This window comes from Erpetoichthys calabaricus, chromosome 10 (genome assembly GCF_900747795.2).
Source record: "Erpetoichthys calabaricus chromosome 10, fErpCal1.3, whole genome shotgun sequence".
NCBI lineage: Eukaryota > Metazoa > Chordata > Cladistia > Polypteriformes > Polypteridae > Erpetoichthys > Erpetoichthys calabaricus.
In genome coordinates this window covers 37,014,654-37,036,885 of record NC_041403.2, presented here as the reverse complement: position 1 = coordinate 37,036,885, position 22,232 = coordinate 37,014,654, and the positions used below count along the sequence as shown (strand labels likewise).

Sequence of the window (22,232 nt, the reverse complement as noted above, 5' to 3'; positions counted from 1 at the left end):
GGGCCGACTCTTGCTTTCTACTCAGACAGACTGGACGAAGCAGGTTTGACAATATAATGAAATCTACAGTTCCCTCCAAAAGTAATAGTAACAGTATGTGAGATGAATATGAGAAGAGAGATCAGAATTCATTCTTCTGTTCGCTGGTATTTACATCAAGATATATTAAACAACATAGAACTTAGCACACTTTGTATCAAACCACCCAGTTTTTCAAGTGAGCAAAAGTATTGGAAAAGAAAGAGCTAAATTAAAGTTAAAAATGCTTAATATTTGTTTGCATATCCCTTGCTTGCAATAAATGCATCAAGCCTATGACCCACAGACTCCACCTGATTTCTTGTTTCTTCTTTGGTTATGTCTTTCCAGGCTTTTAACATAGGATCTTTAAGTTGTCGTCTGTTTTGTGGGGATTCTTCCTTCAGTCTTTTCTTCAGGAGGTGAAACACATGTTCAGTTAGGTTAAGATCTGGGGCCTCATGTATAACGGCGTGCGTAGAACTCGCACTATAACATGGCGTAAGCATAAAAGCGGGATTGTGCGCATGCAAACTTTCACATTCTTCTATTACATAAATCCCGATCAGCGTGAAAAGTAAAGCACGTGCACGCACCTTCTGTCCCGCCCCAACTCCTCCCAGAATTACGCCTCTTTGAATATGCAAATCAATATAAATAGCCTTCTGTGAAAAGACAATGGGAAAAGCACAGGGGAAAATATAAGGATTTCAGCGAATACCAAGTGGAGGCAAAGGAAAAATGTACTATTTGTTGGTTTAAACAGTGGTATAATCAACAAAAGAAAGTTGATCGAGTGACAGAGTGTCGGAGAAACTCAAAAGATCAAGTTCACAAAGTCGCACAGTGCCCGAAATAAAAAAGAAATCACATATCAAAGTCGCCGTGAAAAGGCAAGTCGTAGCCCACCATCTGAGTGTCATATGAAAGCTTATTAGGGTACAGACAAAAAAATAGGCACACAGTGGGAAAAAAGCAGGAAATGTCAACTTTAATCTCGAAATTTCCACTTTAATCACGTAGTTTATTTTGCCATTAAAGTAGAACATCATAAACTTCATCTTAAAATCGTTTATTTTACTAGTTTCTCAAGTAGCACGTTAAATTGCTTTGTTCTGTATTTGATCTTCTATGTGCTCTATGTGTGTGAATCACTACGTGCTTCCGTTCTTTCTCTTTCTCTGACAGGACACAGAATCCATTACATTCGTGATATTACAGCTCTCTGAATAATTAAAATACTGAGATGTATACGTGATATCTTTATCATGATGATAGGAATGAAAGCATGTTATTAAACATGGGAACACGGTGGAGCAGTGCTTGTTCATGTCTCACGCAAGAGGCTTGCTGCGCCATGCGCGACCTTCAATGAAATAACTTATTACAGAAGTACTGTCTCTTTCAAACGTACTAACCTCCAATTCCTGTCCTTACTTTTCTTTCTCCAAAAACCTAATCGCCACACAATCAGCTATGTAATAGACGTGAAGCCATTTGTAAGCTTAAAACGCAGATTCTTCAAAACTTTTAAGGAACGTTGAAATATCTTCGTAGTACATGTTTAATTATTATATCCGTCTAACCTTCCAGTGTTGCGTCAGCACCAGCAAGAATACAACGCAATGCAGGAACAATCCCTGAACTAGCTAGCGGTGCGGCACCGTGTCCTCACATGTTTAATTATTAACAATACAGATTATTTAAATGAAGTTAAAGTTTTATCTGTATAATATAATCAACATATTTTGCTGCATTTCATCTTAAAAATGAATACCGTCATCATATGTAAATACGCGCTTTATAAAGTGGTGCAGGTTGTGCAATATTAAAGCTGTAGTGCAAGTTTACAGTGAGGTAATTGTACTTATAAGTAAACAGTTCTACAAGGAGCACTTGATGGACTGATTGAGTGCGTTTAGAGTTCTTGGGATGAAACCTTTTCTAAACCGCGAAGTCCGTACTGGGAAGTCTCTAAACCGTTTTGCCGTGGCTCAGGCAGCGTCTGCTTCATGCTGTGTACCGATATTTCTCTTTCCGATCAGCTGCTGCTGTGATTCCCCACTCAGATACAGTAATATAAATACTCCGAGTGGTGCAGTGAGAGTAATATGGAAAAAGATGATCTACTGTGGCAACCCTTAACGGGAGCAGCTGAAAGAAGAAGAAGATGCAGTGAGAGTTACAACGCTAAAGCAGTTATGGTAGGCCTATTTGGAATACTATGTCTATTCCCTGGACCATTATATTGCTGCAGGTTAATTACAATCAGATGCATTACACTAATAAACAATATGCAGTTAGTTTCAGTGTATTTATAAAGCCGCGTCAGGAATGTGGAGCTAAGAAAGAAAGGGTGATCACGCAGGAACAGTAGCACTGCTTTGACGCTGGGTGCCGCCAGTCTGCAAAACCGAGCGGAGAAATTGCATACGCCAAGGTATGAGTTACCGTGGAAATGTGCGTGGCTTTACGCCAAGTTTAGGTTTTATACATCGCGATTTGAGCGTGGAAACGTTCGTACGCAACATTTCTGTGCGTACGCACCGTTTATACATGAGGCCCCTGGTGATTGACTGGGCCAGTCCAAAACCTTCCATTTTTTTTTCCACTGATAAAGTCCTCTGTTGAGGTGGCAGTGTGTTTTGGATCATTGCCTTGCTGTATAATAAGGTTCCTACTGATTAGTTTGGATGTATTTCTCCATAAATTGGCAGTCATTGTGTTTCTGTAGACTTCTGAGTTCATTCTGCTACTGCCATTATGAGCTCATCATCTATATAAATCATTGAGTCCGTTTCAGAAGCAGCCATGCAAGCCCAAGCTAAGACACAGCCTCCATCATGCTTCACAGATGAGCTTGTATATTTAGGATCATGAGCACATATCTTCTTTCACCATACTTTGGCCTTTCCATCATTTTGGTAGAGGTTAATCTTTGACTCATCAGTCAATAAAACTTTGCTCCAGAACTGTAGTGGCTCCTCTCTGTACTTTTGTGCAAATTCTAATCTTGTTTTCCGATTTGCAGTATGGCCTCTATACTGTTGTTCTCCAAGTTTCCTTCGAGCAGTGGACTGTGACAGGGGTCCCCAACTCTGATCCGGGAAGAGCACAGTGGCTGCAGGTTTTCATCCTAACCCTTTTCTTAATTAGTGACCTGTTTTTGCTGTTAATGAACTTCTTTTGAGTTTATTTTAATTGACTTGCTCTTGAAGTCTCAGACTCCTTTATTGTTTCTTTTTCCTTAATTAGCAGCCAAACAATAATGAGATACAAAATGAGCTAAAACATGACCAGCAAACTGTGTCCATCATACAACATCTAAAAATAAAGAAAGATGAAGGTCTTAGGAATGCTGCTCTCCTCAGGTCCCCAAAACATTTTAACAGTGCTCTTAGAAAAGTGAAAATCAACAATTTTAGAAATGTACGTTATTGAGAGTAGCAACAGGTTTAACTAACAACAAGACTTGGTGCCTAATTAAACAACTGGTTAGAGTGAAATCGGTTGGAGTTTGAGGTCCTGAGTTCGTTGGTCTTCTGTTGGCTCACTCATTTCACATTTCATTTCTGTTTGGGTGCCATTTAAGGAAAGAAATGAAGCAACACAGGCGAATGATGAAGAAATTCAGGGGAACAAATCTTAAAAAAACATGTCAATTAAAATTAATTCAAAGGAAGTTAATTAGCAGCAAAAAACAGGTCACTAATTAAGAAAACAGAATGAAAACTTGCACCAACTGTGGTCTTCCTGGAACGGATATTTCCATCCCTGCTCTTTGGAGGTTGTTCATGATGTTGCAGATTATTGTTTTGTAGCTTTACTTTACTGCTCTCACCATTTGTTTGTCATCAGTTGTTGTTGTTGTTTTCCTTGGATGATGGGTTCAATGCCTGTTGCTCAGTACACTAGTGGCTTCCTTCTTCTTCTTCAGGACATTCCAAACTGTGATACTGGCTATGCCCAGTGTTTTTGAAATACCTCTGATGGATTTTCCCCCTTTTCTCAGCTTCAGAATGGCATGCTTTTCTCTCATACACAGCTTTCTGGTCTTCTTGTTGGTCTAGCCTTCTTAACTACAAATGCAATCTTCACAGGTGAAAGTCAAAGCTTAAACTGAGAGCAGATATCCAGGGCTACTTAATGAACAATCAATCTTATATGACACAAGAAACACCTGTCACCTGTTATGTTCCCATACTTTTGCTCACTTGAAAAACTGGGTGGTTTGATACAAAATGTACATTCTATTAAATTCTATGTTAACATACCATGATTTAAATACCAGGGAATAAAAGCTGAAACTCTGATCACTCTTCTCATATTCATCTTTTGATCTCCCACAAAAATGTCTTCAGTGCACAGCAAAAACAAATTAATTGGCCTTGGTGTTCCAATACTTTTGGAGGGGACTGTAACTCGTCCCATCTTTTGAACATGTATTGCAGTAGGGATTCATGGTGGGGGCATCTCAGGGCAAAAATAACTATCACAAAAACGGTTTCTTTTGTGGTAAACATTAATGATCTGATACATATTTAAGCTAAAATAAATCCACACAGTGGATGTAAAGTCAGTGCTGTAGCCTAATGAATATCCCATCAGCAAACTGCTGTAAATGACCTAAGGGCGAAAGTCATTTATAGGTATTGGCAAATGTGACTAAGCAGGCACAGGCTGATTTTATTTATTAGCATCTGAATACAACAGAATTCAAATAAATCCAATTCATGTTATTCTTACTTGAGTTCACATACAGTATAACATGGAGTCCATCCATCCATCCATTGTCTTCCGCTTATCCGAGGTCGGGTCGCGGGGGCAGCAGCTTGAGCAGAGATGCCCAGACTACCCTCTCCCCGGCCACTTCTTCTAGCTCTTCCGGGAGAATCCCAAGGCGTTCCCAGGCCAGTCGAGAGACATAGTCCCTCCAGCGTGTCCTGGGTCTTCCCCGGGGCCTCCTCCCGATTAGACGTGCCCGGAACACCTCACCAGGGAGGCGTCCAGGATGCATCCTGATCAGATGCCCGAGCCACCTCATCTGACTCCTCTCGATGCGGAGGAGCAACGGCTCTACTCTGAGCCCCTCCCGGATGATTGAGCTTCTCACCCTATCTTTAAGGGAAAGCCCAGACACCCTGCGGAGGAAACTCATTTCAGCCGCTTGTATTCGCGATCTCGTTCTTTCGGTCACTACCCATAGCTCATGACCATAGGTGAGGGTAGGAACAGAGATCGACTGGTAAATTGAGAGCTTCGCCTTGCGGCTCAGCTCCTTTTTCACCACGACAGACTGATGCAGCGCCCGCATTACTGCGGATGCCGCACCGATCCGCCTGTCGATCTCACGCTCCATTCTTCCCTCACTCGTGAACAAGACCCCGAGATACTTGAACTCCTCCACTTGGGACAGGATCTCGCTACCAACCCTGAGAGGGCACTCCACCCTTTTCCGGCTGAGGACCATGGTATCGGATTTGGAGGTGCTGATTCTCATCCCAGCCGCTTCACACTCGGCTGCGAACCGATCCAGAGAGAGCTGAAGATCACGGCCTGATGAAGCAAACAGGACAACATCATCTGCAAAAAGCAGTGACCCAATCCTGAGCCCACCAAACCAGACCCCCTCAACGCCCTGGCTGCGCCTAGAAATTCTGTCCATAAAAGTTATGAACAGAATCGGTGACAAAGGGCAGCCCTGGCGGAGTCCAACTCTCACTGGAAACGGGTTCGACTTACTGCCGGCAATGCGGACCAAGCTCTGGCACCGATCGTACACGGACCGAACAGCCCTTATCAGGGGGGCCGGTACCCCATACTCTTGGAGTACCCCCACAGGATTCCCCGAGGGACACGGTCGAATGTCTTTTCCAAGTCCACAAAACACATGTAGACTGGTTGGGCGAACTCCCATGCACCCTCCAGGACCCTGCTAATAGTATAGAGCTGGTCCACTGTTCCGCGACCAGGATGAAAACCACACTGTTCCTCCTGAATCCGAGGCTCGACTATCCGACGGACCCTCCTCTCCAGGACCCCTGAATAGACTTTTCCAGGGAGGCTGAGGAGTGTGATCCCTCTGTAGTTGGAACACACCCTCCGATCCCCCTTCTTAAAGAGGGGGACCACCACCCCGGTTTGCCAATCCAGAGGCACTGTCCCTGATGTCCATGCGATGTTGCAGAGGCGTGTCAGCCAAGACAGTCCTACAACATCCAGAGCCTTGAGGAACTCCGGGCGTATCTCATCCACCCCCGGGGCCCTGCCACCAAGGAGTTTTTTGACCACCTCGGTGACCTCAGTCCCAGAGATGGGGGAGCCCACCTCTGAGTCCCCAGGCTCTGCTTCCTCATTGGAAGGCATGTTAATGGGATTGAGGAGGTCTTCGAAGTACTCCCCCCACCGACCCACAACGTCCTGAGTCGAGGTCAGCAGCGCACCATCCCCACCATATACAGTGTTGACACTGCACTGCTTCCCCTTCCTGAGACGCCGGATGGTGGACCAGAATCTCCTCGAAACCATCCGAAAGTCGTTCTCCATGGCCTCCCCAAACTCCTCCCACGCCCGAGTTTTTGCCTCAGCAACCACCAAAGCCGCATTCCGCTTGGCCTGCCGGTACCTATCAGCTGCCTCCAGGGTCCCACAGGACAAAAGGGTCCTGTAGGACTCCTTCTTCAGCTTGACGGCATCCTTCACTGCCGGTGTCCACCAACGGGTTCGGGGATTGCCGCCACGACAGGCACCGACCACCTTACGGCCACAGCTCCGGTCAGCTGCCTCAACAATAGAGGCACGGAACATGGCCCATTCGGACTCAATGTCCCCCACCTCCCTCGGGATGTGGTCGAAGTTCTGCCGGAGGTGGGAGTTGAAGCTACTTCTGACAGGGGGCTCTGCCAGACGTTCCCAGCAGACCCTCACAACACGTTTGGGCCTACCACGCCTGACCGGCATCCTCCCCCACCATCGAAGCCAACTCACCACCAGGTGGTGATCAGTTGACAGCTCCGCCCCTCTCTTCACCCGAGTGTCCAAGACATGTGGCCGCAAGTCCGACGACACGACCACAAAGTCGATCATCGAACTGAGGCCTAGGGTGTCCTTGTGCCAAGTGCACATATGAACACCCCTATGCTTGAACATGGTGTTCGTTATGGACAATCCGTGACGAGCACAGAAGTCCAATAACAAAACACCGCTCGGGTTCAGATCAGGGGGGCCATTCCTCCCAATCATGCCCTTCCAGGTCTCACTGTCATTGCCCACGTGAGCATTGAAGTCTCCCAGCAGAACGAGGGAGTCCCCAGAAGGTATGCCCTCTAGCACCCCCTCCAGGGACTCCAAAAAGGGTGGGTACTCCGAACTGCTGTTCGGTGCATACGCACAAACAACAGTTAGGACCCGTCCCCCCACCCGAAGGCGAAGGGAGGCTACCCTCTCGTCCACCGGGGTAAACCCCAATGTACAGGCTCCAAGTTGGGGGGCAATAAGTATACCCACACCTGCTCGGCGCCTCTCACCGGGGGCAACTCCAGAGTGGTACAGAGTCCAGCCCCTCTCAAGGAGATTGGTTCCAGAGTCCAAGCTGTGCGTCGAGGTGAGTCCGACTATATCTAGCCGGAACCTCTCAACCTCATGCACTAGCTCAGGCTCCTTCCCCTTCAGAGAGGTGACATTCCACGTCCCAAGAGCCAGCTTCTGTAGCCGAGGATCGGACCGCCAAGGTCCCCGCCTTCGGCCACCACCCAACTCACACTGCACCCGACCTCCTTGGCCCCTCCCATAGGTGGTGAGCCCATGGGAAGGGGGACCCACGTTGCCTCTTCGGGCTGTGCCCTGCCGAGCCCCATGGGTGCAGGCCCGGCCACCAGGCGCTCGCCATCGAGCCCCACCTCCAGGCCTGGCTCCAGAGTCGGGCCCCGGTGACCCGTGTCCGGGCAAGGGAAAACGCCGTCCAAAATTGTTTTTCTTCATAGGAGGTTTGTTTAACCGCTCTTTGTCTCATCCCTCACCTAGGACCAGTTTGCCTTGGGTGGCCCTACCAGGGGCATAAAGCCCCGGACAACAGAGCTCCTAGGATCATTGGGACACGCAAACCCCTCCACCACGATAAGGTGGCGGTTAAAGGAGGGGTTAATATGGAGTAGTTGTGCTTTACAATAATTTTATATATGACAAAGAAATGAATATTTTCACATTTACATTTGCACTGGTGAATTACTTACTGGGTTTAATCTCTAATGACACTGTCTGTGTATCAAGTTTGTGTTTTATATTTGTAATTAATTTAGACCACTTTGAAAAGGTTTGTTTGCATTTTGACATGACAGTCTTTTTCTGTTGGTCAGTGTCAAAAAATAAAACAATTTAAATCCATTCAATGTTGTACAACTTTCAAAAGGGTCAGTACTTTTTATAGGAACTGTGTGTGTGTTTATTATTTAATATGCTGATTGTTCACACATGTGCATTAGAGGGTCACCCTCCGCGTTACTGCCAGGTATGTAGTTCCACCCCAGGCGGAGATGGGGCATTGCCACTATGTTGTCTTCCTTTTCTTCCACAATACAGAGAAACTGCCCAGTGAGCACAACTGACTCCACCTCTTCCAATCCCTGGTCCAAAAAAAGCATGACTGCCCAGAAGGAGGCATCACTTCATGACAGAGCAACCAAAGAGAAGGAGCTCCTCTGTTACCTAAAACAGCGAGATCACTTTGCATCCCAGCTATCAGGGGAGTACTTTTATACTTTTGATGCCATTATGCGTTTGTTTTCTTCGATTTCATTTGAAGTAAACGGGGAGAGTCAGGTTGGCACCCCAACATTTATTTTGTTGAGACCTGTAGAGGAGGAAGATTTGGATGAGCTATGTGTTTACATCAAAACAAGTTTTTGTTTTAAAAGTTTAATTATATATTGTAACTCAAGGCCAAGATAAGAACACAGAAAAAGGTCAGAGGGTTGAAATATGGTAACAAAGTAGGCACAAGGACATAAACACTGCATGTTATACTTTTGTGCTAGACATTCCCTACAAAATGTTCCCATTTTATCTATTGCTTGCAGAACTGACATGGCTTATTTTCAGAGCCATAGTGTGAATTGTACATGCTGAATGGCAAATGCAGACTAGTTTACAAGATAAAGACCAGTTCACATCTGTGGGCTTCAAAATACCACATATGTAAGCAGAAACTTCAAACTGCTATCAGGGGAAACACGTTGAAGTTATCTTTATCTGGTTGAAATTTGTATTTACAGTTTCTTAAAATACCATAAAATACCATGCTTCAAAGTACAAACTCGCTGGTGGAAAAAGACTTCAACGTAGAAGGAAAATTAAAAACAAATAAAAATATATATTTGTCAAAAATATGTATTTCTTGATGAGGGCTTTGTTTTTCTTTGAATGAACTTGCTTCAATTAAAAGTCAGATGTTTCTCAATTTTTCAGTGCAAGATGATGGTTCTACAGTAAGCAGTGATTTTTTTCTAACCCATCTTACTAATTTTTACAAGGGGTGCCAATAATAGTGGAGGGTACAGTATATATATATATATATATATATACACTGTGGCACGCGGCTGGGGGTGATACCCAGCCGGGACGCCCAGGAGGACTGGAGGAGGACCTGTGCCTCCTCCAGACCACGAGGTGGCGACCGCCCTGGTTGTGTTGGGGACGACGGGTACAGGGCTTGGAAGCCCAACCCTGTAGGTGCCCATGGTCACTGCCAGGGGGCACCCCGATGCTTTGGGAGCCCTGGACCTCAGCACTTCCGCCACACCCGAAAGTGCTGGGGGGAAGAGGATCGGGGACACCCGGAGTCCTTCCGGGTGCACAGCCGGCACTTCCGCCACACAGGGGAGTGTCGGGAAGCACCTGGAGCCCATCCGGGTGTGCATAAAAGGGGCCGCCTCCCTCCAATCGATGGCTGGAGTTGGGTGGAAGAGGACAGAGCTCGGAGGAGAGGAGTGGAGGCAGACCAGAGACAGTGAAAGGCATTGTGAAAGGCCAGAACGATAGATAGATAGATAGATAGATAGATAGATAGATAGATAGATAGATAGATAGATAGATAGATAGATAGATAGATAGATAGATAGATAGATAGATAGATAGATAGATAGATAGATAGATAGATAGATAGATAGATAGATAGATACATGCACTGGGTTTGTGCTCACTTTGATTATTGTATATAGTGTAAAATAAACATGTGTGGTGAAAACATCATGTCTACCTGTCTGTGTCTGGGCTGTACCCCACAATATATATATATATATATATATATATATATATATACACTGTGTACAGTATATATATATATATATATATATATATATATATATATATATATATATATATATATTGTTCGTAGGTTTCTTAAGAAATGAGGGTAGTCTGTAAGTCCAATTTTCTGAAAATCAAGCTTTGCTAATTTTGTTGCCTTGTCCAGATCACTATGCCTGTTCAATGAATTAAAGTGCATAAAAAAATACATATAATATTTTTTGCATCCATCCACACATAATTATTAAAACAGAAGGAAAAAACTACAACTATTCACTCCTATCTCTTTATTGCAAAAAAAAAAAAAATACAATAAAGGATCACAAAGTTATACAGTTTGAGTGCATTAAAAATGAAATAATTTCTCTGCTAAAACAAATATATAAATACTAATCAAATACAATTGGAAATATATAAATGTATATTTTGCATTCTAAGTATACTTTTTGTGTGTGTGCCTTTGTTGATACTGTATTACTGTCACTGTTCTGAACAGACAAGTAAGCCTTTAATTGTACAAATGGCAATAAACACAAACTTGATTATGTCTACCAATACAGCTGGCTGCCAACAGAACTTTTAAACATTACTTTTTTCTTAATCTGATGAATGATGAATTTGTTCCACTATTGTATTTTCTTTCTGGCATACCCATTGACCTATTTTGTGTGTCTACACCAGGAAATCTATCCCTAGATAACACAGCTGTAGCATGCAGCTACAGTAGGCCTTACGTATCACAAGTGTGATAGAACGATAAACATGTAACTATCTTTGAAGAGCTATTTCTGTAACTAGTGGTTTTCCTGAGCAACAAATAAACACAATAATGTTTCTTTTGTATCAATGTAAAATGCAATATCCATACACACATTTTACAAATTGTCTCCATCCATGAATATGTGCTATTCACATAACATGAGTTTGAAAATGACTTTTTTAAACGGTTTAGGTCAATTCATATATCTTTAATATTTTCAAAATGTTCTAAATATGTATTTTCTAAATACAGTATAACTTAGAGAATATCAAATCTTAGTAGGGTCCAGTAAGAGAAGTCAAATATTCTTATTCTCTTTAATCACTTGTTAAATAATAATTCAAAATGTACATTACAAATCAGTGGTTTAGAATTCAAACCAAGTCGTATGCTAATTTTACAGCATATGGTGCTTTAAATGTTTGTACAATCATAGTAAACAGATTACAACTGTTACAACACACTGATCACATTCTAATAATCATTTCTTACAATTAGGAAAGTTATATCAGGGGTCTGCAAAGTCGGTCCTGGTGGGCTGTAGTGGCTGTAGGTTTTTATTTCAACACGATTGCTTAATTAGAAACCAATCCTTGCCAATAACAGATCTTATTGAATTTGATGGCTCATTCTCATATCTTAGATTTTTTTACTTTCCAAGGATATCATTCAAATAATCTGTAGCCTTAATTAGATTATTAATTCTCTGTCCTTCCTCTTTTTTATCTTCAGCTTCCTTCCAAATATTTTATTAAAATATAGATAGTTCACGATGGTATAAATAGAAATAAGTTAGTTGGAGAACTAATGGCTCTTTTTGTATCTAATTGCTAAAAGGGACCAGTAAAAACAAAGCTGTTTAAGACTGAAATAAGCAATTCAGGGTGGGGAATCTTAACAAACAAGACATCTAAAATGAAGCTTAACAATGTTGCTTCAACAAAAAAATGCTTCAAAAGCAATAACTAACTTCTTATTAAGAAACTGGGTTGGAACAAAAACCTATGAGCATCTGTAGTTGAAATGCAGCAACCAGAGTGAGAGCACAGTGAGACACAAATACAGAAGCTTCCTTAGAAAGATACAAAAGCTGTTTATTAGATGTGTGTCGAATCACACTCTTGCATGTGGTACTAAACTCTAAACTCTTGTCTTTGTGCACTGATACAGTCTAAACGTGAAGTGCAATTATAAATAAATAAAAATAAAAAAAACCCACGACACAGCCTTACCACAGTCAGCCGACTGAATATAGCCACCTGTGCTAATATGTATTTTTTCAACTAATTTACAATTTGTAGCTAACTGCCCCTCACAGAAGATGCAGGTAATGTTGAGCAGCTCTGAAAGGATGACCATAGTTATGTGAGTATTTCTTTTTGATATGCTGATAAAACATTCTGAAGTAATCCTGAATCACACACTCCATTCTTCACATTTCTTTCACACTACCTTCTCAAACTGGTCTGATCACATCATTTTTTTAAGAAATTTTGGTAGAGTTGCAAGTTACACTGACAATTGCATTCTGCCACATTGCATGGAGGAATGTGTGGTACAGTAAGTGATAAATTAAATACCACCTAGCTCTCTGAATCCGATTTGTGATGCAAGGACAAAGGTAAAATTGTGCACATTTCCATTTAAGGATGGCCAAAGTAACTCCCTTCAGCACAGAGCAGAGACCTAGGTTCTATTTCTTTCCCATGAAGGCATTTTATTTATTACTAAGAAAAACAGGAACCTCAAATCCTCCCAAGATCAAGGTTTCAGCCCCAGTAGTTTACAAGTACCACAGGTTGCCATTGTTCTTCTTCCTATCTTGTAATCGGCTTCTATAATTTACTTCATACTCAGCAGATGTTGTTGCTCTTGTTTTCCTTTCTACCATGGCATGTTCTCAATCAGTTTACCAATTCAATTTGCCATAAGAAAGACACCAACCACGATAACTCTGCAGAGTTTGCCACTAGCCATAATTTTTGATCACCAGTGTATATCAAATCATAAGCTTTCTATTAAGACCAAGATCAAAATTCTAGCACTACTGGTTTGAGAGTAATTACGTGACAGATGGACACAACCCTTGGCATTTATATATTATATACAGATAATATAAACCAGTAACATAAAAAAAAAATTTAAAAACTTATAAGCCCTGTCCTGGCCTAACAAACAAAAGCCAGACACCCACTGAAGGTTCTCTTGCCATTTCTCTCTCACCTCCACATCCTGGTTACCCTTCCCTCTTTGCTAGGCAGCTATAACTTACTTCCTAACTAATCTGATTTCAGCTAGTTTGGAAAGTGGCAGCTATCTTAATATAAACATACAGCATAGTGCTTGGCTAATCTCTGGAAACATTTTCTGGTTCAGGACAGTCTCTTCAAAGTGATAGGCCTGCCTTCTTATACCGCCATCTGTTGGCCCCTAGTCTCACTATACCATAGGGCCCTACAACAACAACAATATTTATTTATATAGCACATTTTAATACAAATGTGCCTTACAAGATGGACAAAGAAATGTTTATAAAAAAATAAAAATATAAAAATAAGATTATTCTTTGTTATTTAGTATTGCCTAAAGTAAGGTTCAATGGCTGGAAGGACAGAAAAAAAAAGAAAAAACCAGAGAGCTGGAGAAAAAAAAAAAAACAAAATCTGCAAGTTTTCTGAGGCCACGAGACCGCCCACCACCCCATTGGGCCTAAAACACTATAGCAACATCAGGCACCTAAAACTCTCCTTTATGCCAAAACAGACCAGATACTAGCAGTCTGCCCTCAGTGGCTTAACGTGTAACAACATGGAGTGTGTCACATGACAACTACTTAATATTTAGGCCAGTTACCAGGGATCTTGTCTTTCTGGTCTGATTTATGTCTAAATCACAGTAGGTGAATTGCTTCTCTGCCATGATGGAAATACTCTCTTTGGTGTCTAGTCATTCCTTCTAGTCATCCATTGACAAAATATAAACAGTGGTGGTGTCACCATATGGTATGGTATGGAAGCTACAGATTTCATCAGCAGAGAGATGCACCAAATGCTGTCATGATAAACCTGCACTATACAGTGATCCCCTGCTATATTGCGGTTCAGCTATCGCGCCCCCACTATATCGCAGATTTTTCTGTGCAACATATCTAATTTTCTATCGCGGAAATCTGCGGTTTAATAGTGATCGTTTTTCATGTATTTTTGACAACTTTTTATGTTGAAATAAGCATTTTTCTATGCTAAACTATTAATAACCACAATGTATTACTGTAATTATAACATATATATATACCTGTACTGTATATAAATAAAAATGGATTAAAAATTCAATAAGTACATCCTACCTGTAGTGTACTTTGCAGCCAATTCATAACAAAGCATAAGCTTTTCATTTGTCACTGCGCGTGTTACACAAGAGTTCTTTAGAACAATACGTATTATAAATTATTTTAATTACTATAACAAAATATTAACTAACTTAAAATATTAACTAAAATGCAGTAAAAAGTCAATATGTATATAAAATAATGAACATTTAAGCAGTACAGTACAGTAAATCATTAAATATACGTACATTGTACACTACGGTAAACAAAGCGTTTCACGTTACAGTACCCAGATGATTTCTTACAAGGCCCGTTATTGGCTGAAAGAGGAGACTCAACCAATCAGAGCAGGATTTTCATTCTCTTGGGCTCTGATTGGCTGCTGCTAATGTGATGTACTCTCGCAAGAACGGCGAGCGTGGGTCCCCTACACATCTCAGTTCTCTGCATATCGCGTACCTTATTTGTGGTCCGATTGTTGTGAGCAAACTTTTTGTGAACTTTTCATTTTGTTTTAAGCCCTACGATGGCTCCCAAGTGTCCTGCATCTTCTAAGCCTTCTGGTAGTAGTGAGCCTAAGCGCCAGAGGAAGACCTTGACCATTCAGGAGAAGGTAAAACTCCTGGATATGCTTCATGAAGGTAAGCATTACACGAACATCGCTTGCCATTACTAGTTTACTGTGTTTAAAGTGTGTGGGAGGGGTATTTTAAGGCTTAAACTATAAAAAAATGTTTATTTATATGGTCTTTCTATATCGCAGATTTTCACTTATCACTGATGGGTCTGGAACGTAACTTCCGCGATAGGCGGGGGATCACTGTAATAGAAGATTCTTAATTCTATTACAACCCAGGCCAAAACTGAACAAGAATGAATGGATAGTTTACATCTATAGGAAATCCTGCAAAATAAATTGTGAAGAGTCAAAAATCCAAAAAATGATCCTCAGGAAATATAAACACTCTTTTTAAATTGTATATTTTTCAAAGGCTTTACATTCCTGAATGGATGGATGGAGTGATTTCTTTTAAAATGTTACTTCTACTCTTAATTATTTCATGCAGTCCGCTTTCCAGTGAGTAGGAATAAAGTTATCTATCATATATACTGTGTCTGGGTAAGTTGTGGAGGGCAGGTTTTCATCTTAATATTGTCTTTTAAAAGAGCATGTTCAGTTTGTGCTTTATATATTAAGCATTTTCTACTGAACAGGAGGAACAGATGCAAGTCTTTCACACAGATAAATGACAATGCCGCTGCTTGTAATGAGACTACAAGGTAGTTTTATCATATAATCAATAAGTGAACCAAGAGCAAATTGATAGCTTTTACATTTCAGCACTTCAAATGAATGAACGAAGGGGTGGAAGGCTTTGGGAAGTTCAGCTCAAACCCACTCAGGGAACTTATGATACAATTTGTCGTAACACATATAACTAAGTTAATCCATAAAACAAATCCATAAAGCAGAACGAAAATAAAAGTAAGTGCATAATTGAGACTAATAGTTTTCCTAAACTAAATTGGAAGAATTTACCTCATACAACAACTTCTAATACTTTTCAAAGTATTTACCATCTGTACAGTATGTACTTTTATTTCCACACAAATGTTGCATAGATTCAATTAAGAACTATTTGAACCCACAGCAATGGTAATTCTTAAGCTCCCTACTGGCAATAAAATTGGCAAAACCAACTAATAAACTACATGCCTTTGTAAGAGATTTGTCATTCATGCTGTACCCCAAGTACAAAACTGCATGCAGTGTACACTCCATTTCTAAATATAAGTGTCATAAAAGTTCCTTGGTATCTAATAATGATATACCCAAAAAAATTACTAGATATAAACAGGGCACTAAAGAAAGCCTGTTGTACTTACTAGCAAATCCATCCATCCATCCATTTTCCAACCCGCTGAATCCGAACACAGGGTCACGGGGGTCTGCTGGAGCCAATCCCAGCCAACACAGGGCACAAGGCAGGGACCAATCCCGGGCAGGGTGCCAACCCACCGCAGGACACACACAAACACACCCACACACCAAGCACACACTAGGGCCAATTTAGAATCACCAATCCACCTAACCTGCATGTCTTTGGACTGTGGGAGGAAACCGGAGCGCCCGGAGGAAACCCACGCAGACATGGGGAGAACACGCAAACTCCACGCAGGGAGGACCCGGGAATCGAACCCAGGTCCCCAGATCTCCCAACTGCGAGGCAGCAGCGCTACCCACTGCGCCACCGTGCCGCCCTACTAGCAAATCCTTTCATTTTATTTTTATAGAGGATACAGTCATGGCCAAAATTATCGGCACCCCTGGAATTTTCCTTGAAAATGCACCATTTCTCCCAGAAAATTATTGCAATTACAAATGTTTTGGTATAGACATGTTTATTTCCTTTATGTACATTGGAACAACACAAAAAAACAGAGAAAAAAAGCCAAATCTGACATCATTTCACACAAAACTCAAAAACCGGGCTGGACAAAATTATTGGCACCCTCTACTTAATATTTGGTTGCACGCCCTTTGGAAAAAATAACTGAAATCAAGTGCTTCCTATAACCATCAACAAGCTTGTTACACTTCTCAACTGGAATTTCCGGCCACTCTTCTTTTGCCAACTGCTCAAGGTCTCTCAGACAACAATTTTGAGATCTCTCCATAAGTGTTCAGTCAGATTTAGATCCGGACACATTGCTGGCCACTTCAGAACTCTCCAGCGCTTTGTCTTTAACCATTTCTGGGTGCTTTTAGAGGTATGTTTGGGGTTATTGTCCTGCTGAAACACCCATTACCTCTGACACAGACCCAGCTTTCTGACACTGGGCCCTACATTGCGCCCCAAAATCTTTTGGTAGTCTTCAGATTTCATGATGCCTTGTACACAGTCAAGGCATCCAGTGCCAGAGGCAGCAAAACATTCCCAAAACATCTTAGAACCTCCATCATGTTTGACTGTAGGTACTGTGTTCTTTTCTTCGTAGGCCTCATTCCGTTTTCTGTAAACAGTAGAATGATGAGCTTTACCAAAAAGCTCTGCCTTGGTCTCATCTGTCCACAAGACGTTCGCCCAGAAGGATTTTGGCTTCCTCAAGTACATTTTGGCAAACTCCAGTCTGGCTTTTTTATGTTTCTGTGTCAGCAGTGGGGTCCTCCTGGCTCTCCTGCCATAGCGTTTCATTTCGTTCAGATGTCGATGGATAGTTCGAGCTGACACTGTTGCACCCTGAGTCTGCAGAACAGCTTGAATATGTTTTGAAGTTAATTGGGGTTGTTTATCCACCATTCGGACTATCCTTCATTGCAGTCTTTTATCAATTTTTCTCTTCCGTCCACGAGATTAGCTACAGTGCCATGTGTTGTGAACTTCTTGATTATGTTGCGCACAGTGGACAAAGGAACATGAAGATCTCTGGAGATGGACTTGTAGCCTTGAGATTGTTGATATTTTTCCACAATTTTTGTTCTCAAGTCCTCAGACAATTCTCTGTTCTTCTTTCTGTTTGTTCTCCGTGCTTAGTGTGGCACACTCAGACACACAACAGAAAGGTTGAGTCAACTTTTCTTCATTTTAACTGGCTTCGGGTGTGATTGCTATATTGCCAGCACCTGTTTCTTGCCACAGGTGAGTTCAAACGGGCATCATATGCTTGAAATAAAACGATTTACCCACAATTTTGAAAAGGTGCCAATAATTTTGTCCGGCCCATTTTTGGAGTTGTGTGTGACATGATGTCAGATTTGGCTTTTTTTCTGTTTTTTTGTGTTGTTCCAATGCACATAAAGGAAATAAACATGTATATACAAAAACATTTGTAATTGCAATCATTTTCTTGGAGAAATGGTGCATTTTCTAGGAAAATTCCAGGGGTGCCGATAATTTCGGCCATGACTGTACTTCTATTTAGTGCAATAAAACACAAAATTGCAATTTACAAACACACATATTAAAAATACAGGTACCTCCTGCTTTTTAAATGTTTGCTTTACACCATTTCACTTTTACAAAACCAAAGAGGATTTTCACTTTTATGGATTTGCTAACCAAAGAGGATTTTTGCTTTGATGAAAAAAGCAAGCCACTCTAGTGACAGCACACATCCTGCGTTTAGTATCTCAGCAGCAGACCGCTACAGCATTGAACTGTGTTTTTGACTATCTGTGCTGATTTTGTGGAAGTTGACAAAGATGATGTTAAAGAGATTTTTGCAACCCATGACCAAGAAGTGACAAACGAAGAGCAGATGCCATTAAAAGAGAAAAGGATATGAATCGAAACTGAATGCAATAGTGAGTCACCCAAAAGTGAAGACATCCATGAACTGAATGTGAAGCACTTGCAGGAGTTTGTTTGGTAGGATTGACTGTGCTGCAGTGATTGCATAAAAAGTATGACTTTCATTTTTGAAAGGGCACATAGGTTTACGGCAGGTCTGAAGGATGTTTCGAGTGCCTACAAAGAACTATATGATAGAAAAATGTGTGAGGCTAAGCAGTCAAACATTCTGTGCTATTTCAGTCTTTCCACAGCAGTCAGATCAGACAACAAACCTCCACTTTCGATGTCAAGGCAGGCAGACATAGAAGAAGGTATAGACATTAGTGACCTGCCTGTCCTGATGGAGTCAGAAGATCGTGAGATGTTAATAAATGGCTCTCTTCCTTTCTCTCCGTCAGCCCAGTCTCCTGTACATCCCACCACCTTAATATCCAATGACTCCTCCTGAAACACCATCACCACCACCATCTCTCAGCCTTCCAGTGTATTCGCGATCTTCCCGATATGTGTAAGTGAGAGTACACTTTACATACAATATTTCTGCTTTACATTGGCTTTGTATTTACATTATCATATAATCACTGGTTTTAGTATATGTTAGTGTTATTTTAGGTTTTATGTTTTATTTGGTATGGTTTTGTAAGATATTTGTTGGGTCTGTGAACGCAGAAAAGATTTTCCTATATTATATATATATACAGTGATCCCTCGCTATATCGCGCTTCGCCTTTCGCGGCTTCACTCCATCGCGGATTTTATATGTAAGCATATTTAAATATATATCGCGGATTTTTCGCTGCTTCGCGGGTTTCTGCGGACAATAGGTCTTTTAATTTCTGGTACATGCTTCCTCAGTTGGTTTGCCCAGTTGATTTCATACAAGGGACGCTATTGGCAGATGGCTGAAAAGCTATCCAGCTAACTTTCTCTCTCTCTCTCTCTCTTGCGCTGACGTAGGGGGGTGTGAGCAGGGGGGCTGTGTGCAGCTGCTTCCTGAAGGACAGGCTGCACGGAGCTTCGCATACTTAAAAGCTCAAAGGGCACGTATTGATTTTTTTTATCTGTATCTCGCTATCTCTCTCTCTCTCTCTCTTCCTGCTCCTGACAGAGGGGGTGTGAGCTGCCGCCTTCAACAGCTTTGTACCGGCGGTGCTTCGCATACTTAAAAGCCGTATTGATTTTTTTTTTGACTGCTTGCTTTGCACTCCTTTGAAAAGGAAGATATGTTTGCATTCTTTTAATTGTGAGACAGAACTGTCATCTCTGTCTTGTCATGGAGCACAGTTTAAACTTTTGAAAAAGAGACAAATGTTTGTTTGCAGTGTTTGAATAACGTTCCTGTCTCTCTACAACCTCCTGTGTTTCTGCGCAAATCTGTGACCCAAGCATGACATTCTAAAAATAACCATATAAACATATGGTTTCTACTTCGCGGATTTTCCTACTTCGCGGGTGGCTCTGGAACGCAACCCCCGCGATGGAGGAGGGATTACTGTATATATATATATATATATATATATATATATATATATATATATATATATATATATATATATATATATATATCTCAATGGTAATTCCTTCTTCTCATTACACCATTTACACCATTTTGGCTCACGAAAGTTTTCATAGGAAGGCAGCGGAAAACTCTGCTACTTCCATCTTTACACCTCTTAAAAAGCCTGTAAAGCACAGCTGTAGACAGACAGATAGGCATACAAAACCAGGTAAAATAATAGCACAAAAAGTGACATATTTATTGTACATTATAACAAGAAAATGCTACATTTGCTGGCGATGAAGTAAACCTGTCTGGAGATAAGCGACTAACAGATTGAGCTCAACTCAATTATATTGGATTTCAATTATTCTCTTTCTAAATAATATTATATCCTTTCCCTGTTTTTTATGTCATTTAATTACACAATTATATTAGACAACTACATTGACATTATTATAAACCATTTAAACAAATCCTGGATGTTGCTGAGACAAGCATTTGTCCTGGTTAAAAAGACTGGACATAATCCAGATGTTCAGTGCATTTAAACAGCAAATGCATTGTTTTGAGCCAGAAGCGAATGGCAATAAATTTCAGATTTTGTTTTAAAAACTACGGCAATAATAACACTGTAAATGCATTTCATTGTTAATATTTAACGAACACAAACAAGCTAAACATTTAAAGAATCATACTCTGGTGCGGTGCAGAGGCCTGCCCAGCCTGTGACAGACTTGTTTAAAGTTTAAAGTGTTATACCATTATTGAGGATCACAGACTGGTGAAGTTGTTTTCTTAGGAGATGCAAAGCAAGCCAAGAGATAACCAGGTAACTTGATCCCACTTACACCCATGAATCCTTGTTTCAGTAAAATATTTGGAAAGAAAAAGTTACAGTCTGAGAAATATTGATCTGTTCTGAAAATGGTGGCCCTGAGTTTGACACCGCTGAGACGGCTGGTCATCTATGGGCTTGCTTTGACGTTCATTATTGTTTGGCTGCTAGTTAAGGAATGAAGAAAAGAATAAAGGGATCTGTGGGATCATGTATAAAATGTAATTATGCTTGAAAACATACATAAGCTGTTACTTATGCAAACTGGCTTAATGACACAGCAAATTCTGACGAGTCACATGTCCTCCGTAGACTTTTTTGGTGTTGACATTTTAGTGATTCCAGATGGCAGAACAATGAAGTGAACAAAAAATCTTGTTTTATTGTGTTTTTCAAAAATGTGTCAGTCACATCTCAATGTTCTTGAACTAATCACACCACAGCTAATTGACATGTTCTCTCAATACAGCTGTCGTTATTGTTGGCAATAGCACCTAAACATCATATAAAGCATAACCCTGAAGCTGGCTTCCCACAATACTGTTTTAATGACATAAAACAATTTTGGCTTCAGCTGGACCACCTCACAGCTACATTAGTGTAATGGAAAGAATAATATCTAGCATAGTAGACCGACTCCCCAATCCTGACGTCACACTTGCCCCTCTCCTTGGCCTGCAGCCTCTGTCTCGGATTAGCACAAATATATCGCTCTTACAAGCGAACTAAGATACTTAGCGGGATGAGTAGTTTTAAAATCAACCAGAATGTTCAAGCAAATTCTAGAAAAAAAACTGATCTAAATCCATTAAGTAGTTCTCTCATTTGCTAGCTAAGCGGATGTAAGATATGCCCAGAGACTGGCGCATGAGTGAGGATGGCGCTGCCCCCATCCCCTGGATCCACTGCAACTCTCTTGGATTCACGCAAATAAATCGGTACCACAAACGAACTACGATACTTAGCGTGATGAGAGAGGTTGCGAAATCAACCGGAATTGTCAAGCAAATTATAGAAAAAAACCTGATCTAAATCCGTTAAGTAATTCTCTCGTGAAAAGCAGACAGACAGACAGACGGACATTGGATTTTATATATACAGAGAGAGAGAGATGTCTAACAATAGTAGTAGGGTGTTGTACCATGTTAGCCATAATAGATGTCAAGCAAAAACATTACAAGTTGCCTGAAGAA

At 41.2% G+C, this 22,232-nt stretch overlaps 1 protein-coding gene across 1 annotated transcript in view; it reads right to left on the bottom strand.

The window, feature by feature from the left end:
• Positions 1-22,232, bottom strand: part of LOC114658947 (guanine nucleotide exchange factor VAV3-like) — a 367,009-nt gene that overhangs the window by 148,290 nt on the left and 196,487 nt on the right. The window lies entirely within an intron of this gene.